This window comes from Mytilus edulis, chromosome 1, assembly GCF_963676685.1.
Source record: "Mytilus edulis chromosome 1, xbMytEdul2.2, whole genome shotgun sequence".
NCBI lineage: Eukaryota > Metazoa > Mollusca > Bivalvia > Mytilida > Mytilidae > Mytilus > Mytilus edulis.
The window spans coordinates 42,368,644-42,385,272 of record NC_092344.1 but is presented as its reverse complement, the minus strand read 5'-3'; the positions used below and the strand labels follow the sequence as shown (position 1 = coordinate 42,385,272).

Here is a 16,629-nt window from a genome sequence, read left to right as displayed (position 1 = left end):
ACCATTTACTCCAACCCTTTGGTGTCTATCAGAAAGATATCTTGAACCAGTTAAACAAGTATTTTCTAAATTTATACAAAAGTTCAATGTGCCAACCGCGATCAAATGCTTTTGACTCATCACAAAAAGTAAATCAAAGATCTTTCCCATTGTCAAGATTTTTTACAATCTCATCATAGATCATCATATGATAAAAGTAACTGAGGCTTGTCCTTGTTAACTTACGGTACCCAGACTGTATCAATCAGTTAATATTGCAGGATCCTTATTCTTTCACGCTAATTTTTCACGATATATACCGAATGACAACCGTGTATTTTCCGATGCTTATGATTAATAGCAATCAACGAGTTAACCTAAATATTGACTTCATAAGTTTCACTTTCACTTGTTATGCATTTATTGAAAATGTGAATGATTACAGTAAAGATTTTTAAAAAATGATAAAACATAAAATCCAGAGTTTTTTTTTATCATTTTAAAAATCCTACCTGTTTTGCACTTCAGTCTGGTTTTCATATAAAGAGTAAACTTTATTGTGTTTATAAATTATACCTGGCTTGACTCAATGTCCTTATTTTATTACTATTGATATGATTCAGTGGATTCCCTCAACTCAATCGAAAAAAAAAGGAGAAAAGATTTGAGAAAAGGCTGATGATGTGATTAAATCAATATTGTTATTGATAAACTTTGAAATTGTGAAGGAATCATTTCACAATGCATTTACCTACTTGGTTGAACTAATTAAAATATTTCTAGCTTTCTTATTTATACATTTTATATAGTTAAAATGAATTGCATGTACGTATTTAAGAATTTTTTTTAGAATATATATATATATCATCGGAACCGAATGACACCAATTAATAAAGGGAATAGGAGCAATACAAAAACTAAGTAATTTATATGATTTTCGTATATTCATTTGTATTTTAAGATAAAATAATTTGTCAACTAAAAATAGCAATAGAAAGAACTTCCTTATTGAATGACAATTACTAGGTATGACATTCATTTGATCTGATTAGGATTTCAGAAATTCAAAAGATTCAAACTGAAAGTTGATTTGACCTATATTCATATCTACGACGTTTTTTTTCAATCATATACTATTATATGTCTCTGATACTGTTAAATGCTAATAATATAGGTTTAGGTTTGTTTGAAAAGGCTTCATAGATATAGGAAGATGTGGTGTGAGTGCCAATGAGACAACTCTCCATACAAATAACAATTTGAAAAGTAAACCATTATAGGTTAAAGTACGGCCTTCAACACGGAGCCTTGGCTCACACCGAACAACAAGCTATAAAGGGCCCCAAAATTACTAGTGTAAAACCATTCAAACGGGAAAACCACATAACCCATTTATTTTAAATAACTCTGAAAATATTTAACTTTCGTTATCAACATCTTAGATCATCTTACTTAAAAGTATGTTTCTTTTGACAAACTAATATTATCGGTATTTCTCACCCCTTTTTCTATTGTTGTATCGTAAATGAAACTAATTGATTGAAAAAACGATTTACTGTAACTTATAGTAAAGCTCGTAACATCTTTCAATGGAAAGAGCTACAAACGTGATTGCATATAATAGTTCCTTTCTTCCAAATTATGGTCATTAAGAGTCTTATCAGGCTGGCCTCTCGAAATAAGACAATTCCAATAGAATTTCCGTGAAATTTGTTTAGAGCTTTTAATGTTTTTGGGTTTTACCAGCTGTATTCAACCAAAAAAAAACCATTTGCTAACTTCCTAAAGTAGCAAATATATACACTATGTATTGGCTTCCGAAGCTACACAAAACCCCTTACAAATGTAGATTTATTTCGTCTTCAAGCCATTGTTCAACTACTAAATTGTCTATTCTTCTTACCAGCACACTTGGTACAATTAAAAACCTGATAATAAATTGTTCAAATAAGGCCTTCGAAAATAGTGCAATAAATTACTTTTGGAGTGTCAAGAACTCGTTGGAAGTACTTGATAAATTGCATGCTTATATTGGTGATTTTGAATCTGTTCAAAGTTTTGATTTTTCTACCCTGTATACCACATTGCCTCACATTCTTATTAAGAAAAAATTCACACACCTAATTAAATGGGCATTCAAAAAATCAGAATGTAAATATATATGTTCAAACTCTTTTAGGTCATTTTTTAGTAGCAATAAACAAAAAAACTATGTTAATTGGACATGCTTTGATACTATATATGCCCTTGAATTTTTACTAGATAACATTTTTGTTCGCTTTGGGGATTCCGTATATCGTCAGATTATCGGAATTCCAATGGGGACTAACTGTGCACCACTTATTGCGGACCTGTTTTTGTATTGTTATGAGTTACAATTTATGACAAAAATAAGCAAAGACCCATCGAAACAACATCTGATAAACAAGTTTAATAATACTTTTAGATATTTGGATGATATTTTGGTTCTCAATAATGACGACTTCAGTATGTATATTAATGAAATTTATCCTGTTGAACTTACTTTAAATAAAGCTAATACTAACAATGACCACTGCCCTTTTCTCGATCTTGATATCTATATCACTAATGGAAAGCTGAATACTAAAATTTATGATAAAAGGGATGATTTTTCATTTCCTATCGTTAATTATCCGTTTTTAGATGGTGACGTTCCCTTGTCACCATCTTACGGTGTTTATATATCTCAACTTGTACGATTCGCTCGTGTATGTAACAATGTTTTAGATTTTAACGAAAGAAATTTATGTATTACTGAAAAATTATTACACCAGGGTTTTCGATATCACAAACTAGTCAAAACATTTACTAAATTTTATCATCGGTATAAAGACATCATTCGTAAATATAGCTCAACATGCAGACTTCTAATACGTTCAGGTATTTCACATCCAATTTTTTATGGTAATATTCTTTTTAAAGCACAAAGGTGTCAGTATTCACCTCAGAAACTTACAAAACCTTTGAATAGACTTATTAAGAAGGGATATAATTACGATACTGTTGTCAAGTCATTAAAGATTGCATATTTTGGCGTTAATATTGAGTCACTGATAAGGTCTTTGCATCGGAACTAAACACATTTATTCTAAAAACAGTTGTTGGCATGACACTGGTTATGTCCTTCTCATATATGTTATGATGGTATGATACTAAACCCCTAACGGGAAGGATTGTGCCTGATGTTCATATGATGAAATCATAATCTTTCAGTCAGTTTAATTGAAGTCTGGAGCTGGCATGTCAGTTAACTGCTAGTAGTCTGTTGTTATTTATGTATTATTGTCATTTTGTTTATTTTCTTTGGTTACATCTTCTGACATCAGACTCGGATTTCTCTTGAACTGGATTTTAATGTGCGTATTGTTATGCGTTTACTTTACTACATTGGTTAGAGGTATAGGGGGAGGGTTGAGATCTCACAAACATGTTTAACCCCGCCGCATTTTTGCGCCTGTCCCAAAGTCAGGAGCCTCTGGCCTTTGTTAGTCTTGTATTATTTTAATTTTAGTTTCTTGTGTACAATTTGGAAATTAGTATGGCGTTCATTATCACTGGACTAGTATATATATTTGTTTAGGGGCCAGCTGAAGGACGCCTCCTGGTGCGGGAATTTCTCGCTACATTGAAGACCTGTTTGTGACCCTCTGCTGTTGTTTTTTATTTGGTCGGGTTGTTGTCTCTTTGACACATTCCCCATTTCCATTCTCAATTTTACACGAACTAGTTCGTTTCAAATGTTGTATTGTTCGTCGTCATCCATCCTTATTGTAGTGGAATTAGTTCGTGCTTTACTTTATGGTAGACGTGCGTTTCATGTACAATACTATCGACAGTGGCACAACAAACCCGTATCATGTGCCCAAAAAATCTCCGACTTTATCTTTATAGTTTATATTTTATATTATAATATCTATCTAGAGACAATACATACCATACATACAAGTATAGCAATATGATTTTTGTAAATGTGAATTTAGAAATATCAAAAGAATTTAAACCTTGTCAGTGGTTCTATTATTATATGTTTGCATGCTAAAATTGAGAATGGAAATGAATAATGTGTCAAAGAGACAACAACCCGACCATAGAACAGACAACAGCAGAAGGTCACCAATAGGTCTTCAATGCAGCGAGAAACTCCCGCACCCGGAGGCGTCCTTCAGCTGGCCCCTAAACAAATATCTATACTAGTTCAGACTTAACATGAACCATGAAAATGAGATCAAGGTCAGTTGAACCATATGCCAGGCAGACATGTACAGCTAACAATGCTTCCATACAACAACTATAGTTGACCTATTGCTTATAGTTTAAGAAAATAGACCAAAACACAAAAACTTAACCGTGAAAACCAGATCAAGGTCAAATAAAACCTGCACAACTGACATATAGATCATAAAATATTTCCATACACCAAATATAGTTGACCTATGGCATATAGTATTAGATAAAAAGACCAAAACTCAAAAACTTAACTTTGACCACTGAACCATGAAAATGAGGTCAAGGTCAGATGACATCTGCCTGCTAGACATATTCACCTTACAATCATGCCATACAACAAATTTAGTAAACCTATTGCATAAAGTATGAGAAAAACAGACCAAAACACAAAAACTTAACTATAACCACTGAACCATGAAAATGAGGTCAAGGTCAGATGACACCTGCCAGTTGGACATGTACACCTTACAGTCCTTCCATACACCGAATATAATAGACCTATTGCTTATAGTATCTGAGATATGGACTTGACCACCAAAACTTAACCTTGTTCACCGATCCATGAAATAAGGTCGAGGTCAAGTGAAAACTGTCTGACGGGCATGAGGACCTTGCAAGGTACGCACATACTAAATATAGTTATCCTATTACTTACAGTAAGAGAGAATTTAACATTACAAAAAATCTGAACTTTTTTTTCAAGTGGTCACTGAACCATGAAAATGAGGTCAAGGACAATGGACATGTGACTGACGGAAACTTCGTAACATGAGGCATCTATATACAAAATATGAAGCATCCAGGTCTTCCACCTTCTAAAATATATAGCTTTTAAGAAGTGAGCTAACACCGCCGCCGCCGGATCACTATCCCTATGTCGAGCTTTCTGCAACAAAAGTTGAAGGCTCGACAAAAACCACGTAAACATAAAGATGTTTGTTTGAAGACATACATTATGGTTGAATATAAGTTACATACAAGAATAATATACGGTCGTGGCTAGACTACTTGTCATTGTGAAGTTCCATATTTGCAAGCCAAATTGTATGAGCGTCTGCTTATTTCAAATCCTAAGTGTAGACTGCCCCGAATCCGGTGAGTGACGTCATACTTGTAGTTCCTAGGGACAACGAGCCCGGCCGGGCCGGATGTCGGGCACGTGCAAGAAGCAGGAAGTCCCGACAAATATAATTACATGGCCGGTCTCGGGAGAAAGAGTTACGGAACTATAAGTAATACTAACATTAACCTATTTCCCCATATAAATAGAATATAGACAAGTAAACAAAGTGACCACCATTACAGTATCTTCGCATCTCTTTTTCGTATACGTTACATTTATTATTCATTCATCCATAAAATTTAGTAAAAAAAATCCAAAGATACCGAGAAAACACATTTAAAGCCAAAAATTAAGTTACAGGTTAAATGAATTAAAATATGATTTAATGATAGGTCTGTTAGTTTCTTTTTTTAATGTGTGTGGACTGACACAATGTGAAACATTTGCGTACAAATGATACATTCGCAAAATTGTTTTGCTTTCTTTTTATAAATCATTTCAATCCTGGAACATCGCCTTATGCATGATTTTCAACAATAAGTCTAAAATCTAAAAGCTTATGGAAAGCCAACGGGGTCAAAATTCTTACTTCGTAACTTGTCAATTTGTAACTTGTAACTGTGTGATTTGTCAATTTGTATAATGCCGTTTTGTAACTTGTCCGATTCGTAAATTTTCAATTTGTATATTGCTGTTTTGTAACTTGTCGATTCGTAAATTGTCAATTTGTATATAATTGATGTTTTGTAACTTCCTGTATGAAACATTCCACGTGGAATGTACACGGAATATAGTAGGAATATTGCTCTGAATTCCTACCAGAAAAGAGTGATATTCCAGTCAGACAGTAGTAGGAAATCACACGGAAAATAGACGAAAAATTAAATTAGTAGGAATTTCTTAGTAGGAATTCCTACCAAGAATATGCAAATTAGCAGGAATAATTTGGTAGGAAAATAAAATTCCTACTAGAAAACCTAGTAGGAATTTTTCAAAATTCCACCCAGAATTAATATTTTCTGGTAGGAATCTAAAAATATACAAAATGTAAGTGTATATTCACAAATACACAACTGGGTCAATGATTTAAGTTTGAATCTCAATAACAAAGAACAAAGGAAATTCATGGAATAAATTCATTTTAAAACAAATGGACTTTTGAAATGTATAAGGAAACTGCAATATATGCAAGCTAGAAATTGTGTAATACATAAATATGAAGATAAGCCAAAAATATGCCTAGTTGAAATTAAGAGTTATGAAGAAAATAACTTAAAATAAGAAAGACATGTCAAGGCCTTTCTGTAGAAATATGCATGTTGGTGGATTTATTTTGTATAGGCGAATGGTTGCTGTTATAAAATCATATAATATCGTAGTTTAATCCGAACGCATGACACTGGTTCTCCGTTAAAGCGCCCATTTTATGACGTTATTTTGTCCCTCTGTAAGAAAGCAAACCCAACGACTTCCAGTTATATACCCGTAGCTTGTTATGCTTATATCTGAGAATTTTAGAATTCTTTATTATCTATATTTTTAATTTTTATAAAGTTTAGTTCATATTGCACAACGATCGTGATCGTACCGGCCGTCCATAATGTTTTCTTCGAAAGGCTGAAATTTCCATTGATGGATATAAGACCAAGCAGGACAAAATATTTAGTTCAGTTAATACTACCGGATAAGAACTGTCACACAAGGAGTCCGTTTCCAGATTATTTTTCCAGTAGTAGATAGATAAACGCAGAGATTTTCCGAATTAACAATCAAAATAACATCAACAGTGACTTGGGGGAAATTCGACCACCCTTGGTTTAATTTCGACCACTCTTAGGTATAACTTCGAACACCCATGGTTTAATTTCGACCTTGTATTAATTAAAATAGAAAAATATCAATGTTTTTTTTTTGCTTTTTTCCCTCATCCATCTTTGCATGCATATATATGGTATTTCACGGTTACTTAGTCCTATAACATATATGACCTCAGGGGCATTATTTACTATTTTTATTTACTGTTCTGATATTTTATTTTACTATAAAAAAAAATGTATGAAAATATTAAAAATTGAAGAAGAATGCGAAGTCATATGTTATATGACTAACGGTTCACTGTGATATTTACCGTATTTCCACATAACTATTCTGAGACTATCGTTTGGTGTGTTTTAATACTCTCGGCCAATATCAGTCAGTTTTTTTTTTCTTCATATTTTCCGGCCAAGTTCAACCTTTTGTGCGGTGAACGCAAATATCATCAGCAATACCCTTATCATAACAAAACAATAAAGCTAGTATAAAAGGAAAAACCTGTTAACCACAGTTGACTTTGGATATTATTCACAGACAAAATTAGTTGAATACCAAAAAGTAAAATCACAAAAATACTGAACTTAGAGGAAAATCAGTTCGGAAAGTCCATAATCACATGGCAAAATCAAATAACAAAACGCATCAAAACGAATGGACAAGAACTGTTATATTCCTGACTTGGTACAGGCATTTTCAAATGTAGAAAATGGTGGATTAAACCTGGTTCTATAGCGCTAACCCTCTCACTTTAATGACAGTCTCAAAATCGAGAAAACAATTATCACAAAGGTATAACAAATTACTTCTGAGACAATTTTTTTTTGAGTATTCAGTTCTTCCTGCTGCAAACGAGAAGTTACTCCTTAAAATAAAGTGTTGTCTCGAGTTGTTTTCAAGTTACAATTTTGAAACATTCAGGGGACGGATGGACGTACGGACTACCAGACAGATTAACAGACAAATACATGTCGTCACATGCACTTAATGAAGTGCACTATAATATCTTTTAATTTAGTTTGGAGGTCAATGACATGAACACACATAACAATATAGAGAACACTAGAGATCAATCAATTCGAAAACTCAGATATTCCATTAATACTTCATAAAAACAACGTAGTTCATCAATGTAAGTACAGTTTAACGGGACTCTCTTTTCATTTGTCTAATTTCTTTTCTTTTCTCTTTTTCAAAGATAAGTTTTTCTTTTTCGGCCTCTTTTATTCTTTTCTCTCTCATCACCTCTTCACTTGTCAGAATTCTATGAGATGTCAGACTTGTTGATTTTCTCAGTTTTTTCTTTTTCTCCGAACTAGCCGTCTCTAAACCAAATATGGACTCTACGTCCAGGTTCCAGGGATTTGAATTGGTCAAAGTGTTGACTTGAGTGACGCTTTCAACATTCTCTAGTTCTGTATGTAATTCCTCAAGCTGGACTTCGCCATTGCCGAGGGCCATTAGCAGTAATGGGACTTGATCAAGTGACGGAAATCCATCATCAATATCCCTTGTTTCGGCTATTGGTGAAAATGCCGGCTGGAGTACTTCAATTTCGTCTTTGCTTGGTGTGGAAATAATAACTGGTAAGAATTCGTCGTTTCTTACTGCTGATTCATTTACGCTTATGTCCAAATTTGAGTCCGATGCAACAGTTACTATGGCTTGAGTTTCAGTAGCTGGCAAGCTGTTTGAATTGTTCTCATTTACTGGGAGAAGTACGTCAAATGGATCTGAAGGAAGAAATTCTGAATCTGGTATTACAGATGCATCAAAGGGGAAAATACCACAGGCAAGGAATCCATTTTTAATGTTGTCAACTGTGAGTGCTGCTTCCCATGCCGTTTTGAAAACTCTTGGCCATGTTTGTTTATTTATGTAATTACTTTCAAAAACATGAAACAACAAATACAATAAAAACATTTATTAGGCTAATGAAATGAATTCACACAACACAATAGTTCAATACTATTCAATAAACAAATTTAAGAATGACCAATATAGAAATTCAAAAATTGTTAATACATAAAAATTAACCCTAAACCAGTAGAGAAAATATTGAAATACCCAAAAGTAAAAATGGGCACGGGTGGGCGGGTTAAAAAATGTTCTCAAAACTACCAAAATGTGTTGATCGACTCTTCAACTCAAATTTCAAAATAATATATAATAAGAACTAAGTGTTTACCGTGTGAAAGCAAATCTTTGAGTGATGTAAAAAGGTATGTAATTTAACAGGTAAACGAAAGTGAGTAGAATTCAACTAACAAACCAATAAAAAAAAGTTATGACAAATTCAGTATGACGAAAAGAATATAGCATTTAAATAAATAAATTCCTTAGGAACAGAAAAATAATAACTCTAGCAAAAATATAAATTTCTTTCTCAGTAATTAATCATTTTTATCGAAATAAAAATTTCCACATTGTTTGGATGCTTTGACAGGAATTCTGTGCATTCACGGATCATATGCCTTTGAAAAAGGTCCAAACACCGTCCGGTCAAGAGGCTGAAGCATGTGTGTGCAATGTGGAGGTAGAGCGAACACTATAATATTTTCTTTGCAAGCCTCCTCCAAAAGACCTAAAACTTCATGGGATCTATGAGAATCAAGTAGCAACAGTTGTGGCCTTTTCAGGCCCACAATGTGCTAGAAAGACATCTTTGAACCATAGTTCACCCAGCATGTCACACATCCAAGCACGCTCTTGGAAAGACCAAACCGTATTAACTGGGGCATCCAAGCAACAAAAGGATTGAACTGATCTTATGGTCTTCCCTTTAACCACACACATTGGAGGCATAACGTTCCCTTCTGCATTTACTGATGCTAGTATGGTAACATTTTCCCGCGAATTACTTGTTCGGCCTGGGACATTTCTGGAACCTTTACGTGCACAAACATTTGTAGGGTTGTGTTCGAATTGTTTTCCTGTTTCGTCCATATTCCATATGGTGGCAGCTGTTAGATTGTTGTCAGTAATTACTTTACCAAGATTCTCGAAATACTTTGTTACGACCACCCGATTAAGCATCCTTGAGCGTGAAGTACTCAGCTTTTCTGGTTTTCTCAGAGCTATTTCAGGATGGCGATATTTAAAACCTCGCCACCAGTCATCTCCCGGTATTCCCCTCTTAAAGGGGTCTCAATCTTTTGTAATTTGCACAATCGTGATATTTTCATTTGCAGCTGTTTTTTTGTGATGCCAAATCCCTTATTGGCAGCCTCAACTACTTTCCGCGCTACAACATTCTCCATCTCTATTGGAATTACTGGTTTCCTCCCAGGTTTTGCATGCAACTCAATCCTGCCACTAACATGGTCAATTATAGTAGTTTTCGGAACCCCAAATACTTGACTGGCTCTTCTATAACTGTAAACTCCATCTTTAATAGATTTAATGGCATTTTCCAGATTTTCTTTGCCATATTTCATGTACAAATTTTTTGCTTTTCTGGGCATCTTCAATTATCTGAAAATAACAAGAAAGGCTAGGCTAAATATTTTTATTCGATTTAATCAAGAATAGAAGAAAAAAAATACATATATTCAGTGTGAATTCAGTTTAGAAAGCAGACGATTTAATGTTTTCTATACATTCTGACATTTCTGGATAGTTAATGTCTATTTTGGACTGGAGACGTGTCGCTGTGAAAACAATACTCTGTATTTCCTCACACTCTCGTTCTTTTATTATTTCTGTTACTTTTAGGGCGAAGTTATGGCTTGTACACAATTCACACAAAATTGAATACAGTTTGAACATATCACCGTGTTCAAAATAACATTCTTGGTCAAATTGGTCCTTCAAATTACGTAACGCTAGCCATTGGTAGGAAGTATTTACACCACTTAATTCCCTTTCTCTAAAACTTTTTAACTGGCTCATTTTCTGTAAAGAAATAAATAATAGCAGTCGTAGTTTTTTTTGAATGATGACTCTTTTTATTTATCATGTCTTTTATTTTTTTTATCTTTTCATCAGATATTTCTTTATCCTATGTTTTCAGTCGCCATCAAATTGACATTTCTTTTTTTTTTCAATATGGTTGGCTTATACGTGAAGGTATGGATCGTGGATGGGGGTTTTCAGAATATGGAGAATTGACAAATAGAGAGAAAAATGGACAAAAAATAAAAAAAAGATAACAATGGGGTGCTAAAAAAGAAAGAATAGAAAAATGAAAATGGAAAAGGGCCTAAAAATAGAAGAATACAGAAATGAAGGACCCCATCTGGACCCCCACACATTTACAGCCTGGATAAAAATGTGTATGTTTGTATTCCGTATACTTCTCGATCCTTTGCCTGGTGCACCATCAATTGAGATAAATTTTGTAAAGGAGGTATATAGACATTAAGCATATCCTAGTGTAACGTGACGGTACCGAAATTGCACCTATTTTGACAGTTTTTTCACCTACGATTTTTTGTGATAAAGACAATAATGTCCATTCTGTGTTTATTTTGTAGCCGTATCCTTCTTTATTATATAGGTATACCAATTGGATTTTTAATCCATATGGAATCTTGGAAAAATTGGTCTAAACTGACCCCCAAATCATCAATGATTCTGAAATGAGGAGTACCCAAATTGCATCTATGCTTAAATTCGCATCGTCAACAGTCGAATAACAGAGCTTTTGTTTAATTTCTTCAAATATTTTGAACAATTGGATATAAGTCCATGGTTACTCTTCATTTTTTTTTAAATGGGTACTTGTAACATATTGTATTTGATCATTTTAAAAAGATGACGTTTTGATGACGTCGCATGGCGACGTTTCAGTACATTTTGCTTTTTCAGTAAACACTTCATCTATTGATAGATACTGTGAACGTTTTGTGCATATCTAAATATTTTCACCTATGTTGAAAGATGTGCATAGTATCAAATCATAAAAATACAAATTGTGTAGTCTCTAGGAAATCCTGTAAGATGTCCGCTGCTATTTTTGCTAAATAGGTGCAATTTGGGTACTCGGTGCAATTTGGGTACCGTTACGTTACATATTGTTCTTATGTACAACAAAAGGGTGGTCGAAATAACACAATATATAATTTCTCCATATGGGTAATTTCGACCACTTATTATTTTACAAATATTTAGATTTACAGTTAGGAAATATTATAAAAAATTGCACAGAATAAAAATATAAACCATACCATTTCAGTAAAATGTAATTTGATAAAGGTAAAGAAGTCTTAATATATGGATTTTAATGGATACGTACCAGTTCTCTACAAAGCATATATTTTAAAATTCCCGCTGTTCCAACTTCAAAACGAGAACGACCGCAAAATCACGCGATACTTTAATTCGAAACAATGCGGATATTGATGACTGTCACCGTATTCAGGTAAAATACTATTTCATCTACCATATAATCAGTAAAACGTTTACTTTGAGGAAGGTACACCTTCCAATTTAAAGTTTATTTATGAAATATTAACTGCCGGTCGAATTTCCCCGTATGGTCGAAATAGCACCAAGTTACCCTAGAGTGTTAGTCCAAATAATTATGACGTCTTGAAAGGCTATTATAATTTTTTTCTTTGACGCCTTACGTCGATGTAAGGCGTCAAAGAAAAAAATTATAATAGCCTTTCAAGACGTCATAATTATTTGGACTACCTAGAGTGTAATATGACTTAAATTTGATCATAAGGTTACCATAAATAATGATGTTTATAACAATGGTCATTTATTCCAAGTTACATCAGTCTGAAAAACGAAGCAAAGTTGAAAACTGCAGAGATTTGTGAAGCGTGTAATCTCCGTGGAATGGCCAATTCTTAAAAAACATCAATTATGAAAACAAATTTCACATTCAACAGATCGATATGGATGTCAACATTAAATTTTAGTTTAACTCCGATCTTTAGATATACATATTATGGTTCATAAATGACGAAATCGTCGAAATGTTACCTCCGTGGGCGTGGAATGTAATCTCCGTTGACATTTTGGTAAAGAGTGCTTTCTATCACGTCCGCACTTTTATCGAGTATGGCGTGCCAAATAAACATATTAGATAGTTATAATGGATGGCGGATATATCACTTACAGATCAATAATATATTGTAATTCAGACGACATAAGAAGACAACATGTAACATTTTTTATAAATCAATTGTTTGGTCCATAATTGTTTGAGTTCTTTCTCATATCTAGATGAAGAAAAAAACAAAACGAACCGAATGTTTTTATATCAATCGTAATGCATGTAAATAATTTATACCTGTTTTCAATATTCAAGATATGAAGCTTTATGATTAATATAAATTTGATACCCGGCGAATTCAATACGATTTAACAAGTATGCAATTGCAAGAAGCCATAAAAATTGCTCTTTCTTTTTTCGTGTTGCACAAGCAGAGAAGCTTTTAGCTTTCATCGAAATTATGACGTCGATTGAAAGGGCCCGATATAAATTCCGTTACATTAATTAACAACACCTTGTACAACATTATTTTCGGAATTAAAAGGAGTAAGATATAATAGATTAAACAAAACTATCCGTCACAATGCTATATATATATATTACGGTCTGTATAAGGGGAGGAGATCTACATTTCTGCATTCTGTAATTCTTTGGCCATTTTTCTTTATTCAGTTAGGAATATATGCCCTTCTCTGTAAAATTCTTGGGTTCAGTTCCTGCATTTCAAAATTTCCGTATATAAAATTTTGACAATATATATTGTCTTGTCTGTATCAACAACATAAGTATGACGACACTTCTCCGTATAGCCCCTCTTTTTTTATTCTGTCACTGTACTGCATAAATGGTCAATTTAAATATTTTGGAATTAGAAAGATACCTATGGTTTTATACTCTATCAATCAATGTTACATTCGACTGATTTGAATATTTTTTGTGTGTCATTTTCGTCATATAGCTCATCAACTCTATCTATTCTTTCATATCTTTGGATTTCAAATACTTGTCGCTGGGCGTAAATGATGAAGATAAATCAAAAATAGTGCTCGCTTCGGACGCATGGAATTTATAACTTTTTTTTTTCGGCCACTATTGCAGATCTTTTTGTTGCTTATCGGATTATCGTGGTCTGACATCTGTCACGAGCTATTTTTTTTTTCAGGTGAATAAAATTAAATAATTGCGCAATAATTGACGCAATGCACGTGAAGGATGTAGGTTAAATTTGCCTACAATAGGAAACGAAATGAAAGTTAACTCATGCAAGATCGTGATTTTGGCGAAAAAACAATGATGCTTATATGAATGTATAAAATTTGCATCGCTTATTTCATTTGACCAGTAGCGTTTACAACCAATTTGAAAGATCAACGTTCCTTTCGAAATGATCTACTAGAATATTGTCAATAATGAATTTTTAAAATATGCAGAAAACGTAAAGTTTCATTAATCTTTAAATCATTTATTTCTATTATTTTCAATTCACCATACTCTTAAGTTTCAAAATTATTTTTTAATCTATAAACCACCTCCTATATCTTGAATTATTTCAAATAACTAAAAAAAAAGTATATGATATTCAAACGGAATACGATGCACAGTTCTATTAGCATAAGAGGATCTACAAAAAGAAACTGTGGTCATTACTGGTTGTCTACAAATCAAAGTCGCGAGATTAATAGGCTACAACTAACCACCAAAGAGGATGAATAAAATATATATGAATAATGATTTAATATTTTATATTTTGCTGGATAATTTTTTTGTCGTGTCTCTCTCATCATTGTTTTTTTTTTATATATTTTTATTGAACCTTTTTAAATTCTTTATCAACGACAACGCATGTAACATCTTATTTATTTTTTGAATATTCTTCTCCCGGTCATAAATCTGCATGAAATATTTGTCACTGTACGTTCAGAAAACATCAATAAAAAAATCATATCTCCTCTAAAATTGTATTAATATACAAAGTGTAAACCTTTTCAAATAAGTGATTAGTTTAAATTCTAGTCAGATATTATCAGTTACATAGTGTGTTAGTGACCTATTACAATAAATACGGAGTCAGTAAATTCCATAAGGGATTTGAGCGAAAATAGAACCTCATATGGAATTTACTGACCCTGTATATATTGTATTAGGTCACTAAACACTGTGTCACGAATTTATCTTGCCGACTATCTTAATTAGTAGAATTAATAGACACTTCTCGTCTCTCCTTTTTTTTAATTTGCAATACATAGAACAAAAAGGTATTAAGGAATATCAAAGGAAGTAACCTATCAAAGATACAAGATCATACAAGGGTTGTGCTTCGGCTTCAAAGAAATTTTTCAAAACAGTTCAAAGCAAGAAATTCATGCGTTATACGCCATACTTGTGCATTTTGAAATTAAAACAGTTGATTTATATATATGTTTTCGATATCAATATGACCACATCAATTATAATTCATGGTAACACAGATTGGTAAATAGGATGATGACGAAAAGGAGGAGGATTCAGTGGCAAATTATATGCGTATTCGTGTTGAAAGCATGTTTATACGATTTTATTATTTATCTTGATTTGTACAAGACTGATATGCACGACGTCAAAGGAAATCAAATGACGTTAAATGTTTTTTTTTTTTTTTTTTTTTCATCTAAACTGTCTCGATCATTACAAATTAACGGTAGCACATTACATGCTAAAATTTATAGGGTGGATAGAATACACTATGAAGATGTTCTATATTCTTTATAAACAAGTTTTGCTGCAATTTATATTTTATCATTTTTCACTCTGACGTTGGGCGCTTTAACGGAGAACAATTCAACTAGTGATTACCGTGCGTAACGTCACTATATTCCATATGGCGGTGCTCTACTTACAGGAGACTTATACACCGAAGAAGAAACCGAGCGCCATCTGTCGTCATAATGATCGTAAGCATAATACAACGATGACATTTCACACATTGACAAATCACACATTGACATTTAACGAATCGACAAGTTACAATTTACAAAACATCAATATACAAATTGACAATTTACGAATCGACAAGTTACAAAACATCAATACAAAAATTGACCAATTTACAAATCGGCAAATTACAAAACATCAATATACAAGTTGACAATTTACAATCGACATTTAACAAATCGATAAGTTACAAAACATCAATATACAAATTGACAATTTACGAATCGACAAGTTACAAAACATCAATATACAAATTAACATTTAACGAATCGACAAGTTACAAAACATCAATATATAAATTGATAATTTACGAATCGACAAGTTACAAAACAGCAATATACAAATTGACAAATCACACAGTTACAAGTTACAAATTGACAAGTTACGAAGTAAGAATTTTAACCCCGTTGGCTTTCCATACAAATCTGAGTCAATATAAATGAGGGGGGGGCAAGGGGTTTAACTGTTATGCTGTTATGGGGCAATTTAATTCTTTGTTATCTGTTATTTTGAAAATCTATTTGCTGTTAGCTGTTATTGTCTTATTCTTTGTTAGCTGTTATTGGGCTTTTAATTTTTTTGTTATCTGTTATTGTGATAATGTATTTGC

General features: G+C 32.8%; 1 protein-coding gene across 1 annotated transcript in view; it reads left to right on the top strand.

Annotated features, from left to right (window-relative positions):
* Positions 1 to 968: 968 nt before the first annotated feature.
* The window catches only part of LOC139482742 (E3 ubiquitin-protein ligase rnf213-alpha-like), a 305,645-nt gene continuing 289,984 nt past the window's right edge, over positions 969 to 16,629 (top strand). The window contains exon 1 of the mRNA XM_071266815.1: positions 969 to 1,133. The gene's annotated coding sequence lies outside the window, so the exon portion shown is untranslated. The remainder of the gene's footprint in view (positions 1,134 to 16,629) is intronic.